This window comes from Rhodnius prolixus, unplaced genomic scaffold (genome assembly GCF_049639745.1).
Source record: "Rhodnius prolixus isolate KJV_2025 unplaced genomic scaffold, Rpr scaffold_8, whole genome shotgun sequence".
NCBI classification, from domain to species: domain Eukaryota; kingdom Metazoa; phylum Arthropoda; class Insecta; order Hemiptera; family Reduviidae; genus Rhodnius; species Rhodnius prolixus.
Window position 1 is genome coordinate 6,035,094 of NW_027411593.1, and position 6,004 is coordinate 6,041,097.

The 6,004-nt window shown below is 31.3% G+C and overlaps 1 protein-coding gene across 12 annotated transcripts in view; it reads left to right on the forward strand.

Annotated features, from left to right (window-relative positions):
* LOC141450764 (uncharacterized) overlaps positions 1–4,713 on the forward strand; it is an 84,760-nt gene extending 80,047 nt beyond the window's left edge. The window contains exons 2-4 of one of the 12 annotated variants that reach the window (XR_012456305.1): positions 520–616; positions 4,029–4,063; positions 4,398–4,612. The gene's annotated coding sequence lies outside the window, so the exon portion shown is untranslated. Of the gene's footprint in view, positions 1–519; positions 617–4,028; positions 4,064–4,397 lie in introns of all 12 variants that reach the window. The other 11 variants (XM_074121539.1, XM_074121536.1, XR_012456304.1 and 8 more) reach the window with 11 other exon arrangements.
* The last annotated feature ends 1,291 nt before the right edge of the window (positions 4,714–6,004 follow it).

Here is a 6,004-nt window from a genome sequence, read left to right on the forward strand (position 1 = left end):
TTTTTCTGTGGAAGTTGATTTCCTCTTGCCAGAAGTATTCACTCATTAAAACGGATAAAATCTGCTTCACATTCATTTCTGTCTGTATTTCTATTATTTCAAACATCTGCATGATTTCTTTTCATACAATCCTTCAAATCAAAAACTCTGAACCCTGTTCTTTGGGTTAAAAACTTGAGGAGTGCCCCTGCTAAAAAGGTGAGCAACAATTCAATTATAAGTCCAACTAGTTTAGCGGCATATTTTCTATCAGGTACTGGTGGTTGTTGCCGATGAATTTTCCATGATTATTGGTTTTATATTTTTTGAAATTTCAACACAGTGTGGTTCGTACAGTCGGTTGGCATTTTCATCTAATCATCTCTTTTAGCTTTCTTAAAGAGAATAAAATATATCGTCTCAAATTTATTAAATTTCCGAAAAATAATGTTTTTTTTAATCACCAAAATAATGTTTTTGCATCTGTTTATTAGGTTGAAACCTCTATAAGATAGTGATTTCTTTTTATTTTTTGTGCAGACTAGTGGTGATGCTGCAGCAGAAGAAAGTGCTGTGAAAAAGGATGATGAAATGAAGCAGTTTCATTTACTACCGTAATCACATTGTTTGGCTAAAAGTAAGTATGTTTTAAGTCACTTAAATCATAGATACATTGCATTTATTTTTTTTTTGCCTTGAGAAAATGTACTCTAAGAACTCAAAAATTGTCTCAGTTTCTAAGTGTTCTTTTTTCTAATTCCATTGCTTCAGCAATTTACTGTTTTCCTTATTATTTTATTTAATTCGTTGTAGCATGTTTTTTTTTGTTTTTTGTTTTTGACGGGTTTCGGTTTATCATTGCTATCAGTGGGTAATCCTCTATGTTAGCCTGATGAATCAGTCTCTTAATGATGGATAAAATTCCATCAAAACTTCTTTCCAGTTTAAGATCTTTAAAGTAAACTTCAATACTTTTATTAAGAAATTTTTGTTTTCCCAAATAAAAAAGAAATTTTAGAAAGTTTTCGGGGATTTTAGAATTTTAATGGAATCTGTAATCATTAAAAGTTCAATATTTTAGGGAGTTGTAGCCTGGATTGATGATTTATTATTGTACTGTATTTTTCGTTGGAGACACTAGCATTTAGAAGAAAATTGTGTCTAGAACATGAATCGTTTAAATTGAAGTAAAAGTAATTTGAACGTTTAATGCCAAATTTTTCATATTTTATAAAATTTTAATGATAGTTTTGGTTTTCGACAGTTGTTAATTGATGATTTTGAGGGAATATTGAGGTATGTTCAATAAATTCACTCACAAAATTTTTGTTTCTTCATAGCAACGTTTCGGTAAATATATTACCTTCTTCTGGGTATTGTAATTCAACAGTTATGATGATCTAGCTTTACATTAAACTCTACACATTTTACTACACCCTGAAGAAGGTCATATATTTATCAAAATGGCGGTATAATAAAGAAAATTTGCTTGTGAATTTATTGGCCGCACCTCAAAATTCCCCTAAATCATTAAAATTTTAATATTAGTAAAAAAAAAATAATAATAATTTTTGCTTTATCAGCTAAGAGAGATTTCTTTGTCGTGAAGCCTACATTCTTTAGCTTCTTTATTTGAAGTGACGTAATGAACAGTCACCTTTATATCAATTGCATCATCATTCCTTGGCAATTGTCTTTAATAAAAACAAAAAACTTCCATGTTCTGTGCAGTAATTATCCATTATTTTAATCTTACATTATTGAACTCGGGCACCAAACTAAGAAATGACAAATTGTAAAACTGGAATGTGTTTATTAACTGTTTTGTTCTGTTTATTAAAAGAACAACTATTGTGTGTGTGTTTTTTTTAAATAAAACATTAGGGGTCCCCTTATTTAACATTATATAAACTATTGTTAACTGTGTAGTTATAACTTTTTGTGTTATATGTCTATCAACCTCAGCCCTATTGTGTCAACTATCTCGCTTATATTATTGTATTGTGTTCGACACAACTTCCACTTTGTTGTTATCAATAGAGACCTATTCTGATTGTTTTAAATAATGTATTTTAGAATTTCTAGGCTGTAGACAATTAACTTTACAAGGTAAAATGACTTGTAATGATTTTTATGAAACAGATAATCGAACATTAGGCTAAAGCGTTGGTTTTTATGGTTTTTAGACGGGAATGTTGAAACAGCCTATTTTAATGTTTTAATGATTCCCACCATTAACGAGCAAGTCAATAAGCACAGTAAAAGTATCATTTTAGTTTCGGTACGTGAATATATGAAATTGTGTTACATGTATTTGTGATGAGCTAGAGTCTGCCTTTGATTTGCTAAACAAATAATACTGGGTTGAGATAGTTTGCTTTGCCAGCCTCAATGAAATCTTTAGGTTTTACGAACTTATTATCATTACAAGTTCATAATCCAGGAAAACATGTTCTTAAATATTTGATTAAACAAACAAATATTCACATATTGTAAATGAGATCCATGAATTCTACTTGTGAAGTAATCATGAACTAAATTGTTTTATTCATTTTCACAATTCACTCAATCCGTTTATAGAAATCTTTCAATTCATTCTCTTTTCAAAACAAATATTAAAAAAAAATTACCATACATCAAAGTTATTTGAATTGTTTATCAAATGTTTGTATTAGATTCTTATTTAGAAATCACTTTTAATAATATCAATTCTAATAAAACGGCTCTTGTTTACAATAGAATCATTTGAATCTTATCTCAACCAGTTTGTTGGACTTTAAAGATGCCAATACTAAAAATTCTTACAAACTCATTCCACTTTATTTCATTCTATTTTTTTATTTGATCTTCTTTCATATATGTTTTGTATTTCATCATACATGACTATGAATTCGGGTCCATGAATTTCGATCATTATTTGCTTATAGAATTATTATTATTATTATTAGTTTATTTTTGTACTATATTTAAAAAATGTTTAGATCAAGATATTTCTTGCGTTTTAAGTTAGGTGTCATCTTACATAAGATAAAATCAGTTCGATGAGATCAATGTCATTATGATCATTGTTTTTAAATTAAGAAATAAAATGTATATTAGATAGCTTAATGGGTCATTTGCCTTTACCTAACTTTGATTAAAAAAAGTTTTTTTTCAAGACAAAAATCCATTTATTATTTTTCATGCTTAAAGCCCCATACAAAGAAATTGTTTTTCACTTTAAAAAAGGCTTAATTAATCTAATTGAAAAATAGAAAATGTATTTTGTGGAATCAACCAGAACTACACTCTCAAAAGCAGGTGTATCACTTCCCGTATTTTTATCCTGACCGAAAAAGATTTTGATTCGAGTACAATAGCTGGATGAAGATTCATAGAGTTTATAAAACTTTATACCGATACGTGTTCATTTGCTGCCAATAAGTTGTATATAACTTACTCGACTTTTGTGTTTTATTAGCGATTCATCAAGAGATACTTGCATTATTTGGTGTGTAAAAGTAACAGAATCTATTGTTCAGATAATCTACATTATTTCTAATCTTCCTAATTGTATCATCCTTAGGCTGGAAACATAGTGGAGCGGCGCGCAAAGCGGCGATGATAGCGAAGAGAAAAGCGGCAAAAACAAAAACTACAAATAGATAGAGTTGCTCTATCTTCGCTTTGCTCGCCACTATGCGCGGTCCCATATGTTTACTTGTGTTTGATTTCGCTGCTTTGCTCCTCGCTATCATCGCCGCTTTGCTCGCCGCTCCACTATGTTTCCAGCCTTACTTAGTTTTTCATTATCTGTAAATTGCAGAAAAGTAGAAATATCGATAAACCTTTTTCTTTTTTCCTTTATTTTGATTTTTTAATATTTTTTGGCACATCGACTGCCGAAGTCATTAGCGCCAATAACCTTGCGATAAACCTAACACTTGGCATTATGTTTGGAAAAAAGTAGGGTACTTTAATCTCTCTTTTTGGCCAATACTTTGCCAACTTTGAATGTGACATCAAGATACATAAAGCTATATATGCTTTTATTTCGTCATTATTTACAGGAAATCTGAGGTACTGCAGGATTTCTCAATGTAATGTAAGAATGTTTACTTCTAAATTGCATGTTGTTTTTTAAAATAATGTTAGACTAGGGTTTTTTTTTAAATTTATGTTTATTTATTCACACAATTTTTTTAAAAATGTATATTTATTCAATTTATTGTAAAAAGGTTACCAGCATGGTTAAATATAAGTTTAAGGTAGTCCTATATAGGTCTTGAGAGTCACCAGCATGGTTAAATGTAAGTTTAAGGTAGTCCTATATAGGTCTAGTGAGTGACCAGCATGGTTAAATATAAGTTTAAGGTAGTCCTATATAGGTCTAGTGAGTGACCAGCTATTTTAATTACATTAATTATCTTATTTTTCAGATTAAATACCTCTTGCCCTGGGGTTCAGCAGGATTTCAGGATCTAATGTAAGAATTTTTTACTTAAAAGTTGTATTTGTAAAGTAATGTTAAAATTCATTTATTTATAAAATAATCTGTTTATACTGTTTGTAAAAATTTATATAAATTTGTTGTAAAAAAATGTAAATAATTTTAAAAAAATAAATAAGTTTATAATTGATAATAATATTGTCTTTACTTTTCCTTGCAATTTCTTAATTATTAAAAAATTTAAAAAAAAATTGTCTTGAGAGTGTGTACGTGGAAGGTAAAATAATAATATAAAAATTGGCCGCTAAAGTCGAGAGAGTGTATAAGAGCATGGTAAAATAATAATAGGGAAAATGGTCCCTAAAGTCTAGAGAGTGTGTAAGAGGATGGTAAAATAATAATAGGGCGAATGGCCGCACAAAGTCTAGAGAGTCATAAGCATGTTTAAATATAAGTGTAAATTGGTTAAGTCTTAGAGAGTGGTAAGAGGAAGGTAAAATAATAAGAGGGAAAATGGCTGCCAAAGTCTAGAGAGTGGAAGGTAAAATAATAAGAGGGAAAATTGCTGCCAAAGTCTAGAGAGTGGTAAGAGGTACGAAAAATAATAAGAGGGATATTGGTTGCCAAAGTCTAGAGAGTGGTAAGTGGAAGGTAAAACAGTAATAGCGATAATGGCCGCCAGAGTCTAGAGAGTGGTAAGGTAAAATAATAATAGGGAAAATGGTTGCCAGAGTCTAGAGAGTGTGAGAGCAAGGTTAAAATATGATAGCGCGTGACATCTAGTGACAGCTGTTAGAACTAATATAGCCGTTGCTATGGAGATATGACGCGGCCAGAGGGTATATAAGAAAGTTCGCCGCGCGGGCCGGGCCGGGTGGGGAGAACATTTGCCTTCCGACCGTCGAAGCGACAACATCTCCATAACCACAACATGACACTTTTTCAAGAGTTTTTGAGGAAGAAGTATGGGTTGACAAGATTTATTTGGAATAATTTGGAGTGACGAGCGACAATACCCCCCTGCATCAAGCAGTACGACTTGTGTCGTACTGACGACCATTTTTTTTTGTTCACGTATATATAGAGAGGTACCATATGATATGAGCGTCTTATCACCATGGTGACAGTCCGCCCATTAGTTCAGTTAACTCCTCCCACTAGATGGCTAGCACCGCCCTTTTTTCACCTTGCATTTAGACTCTCTAGACTTTTGCTGGCATTTTCAATTTTATTTTTTTACGTACCTCTTACACACACTCTCTAGACCTTTATGGGACCAATTTACTTATATTTAACCATGCTGGTGACTCTCTAGACCTACATAGGACTAACTTTCATGTATATTTAACCATGCTGGTGACTCTCTAGACCTATATAGGAGTAACTTATTCTTATATTTAACCATATTGGTGACTCTCAGACCTACCTGGGACTGTATTTCACTTATATTTAACCATGCTGGTGACTCTCAAGACCAATTATAGGACTACCTTAAACTTATATTTAACCAATCTGGTGTCTCTCTAGACCTTTATAGGAGTAACTTATTCTTATATTTAACCATGTTGGTGACTTTCTAGACCTATAATAGGAGTA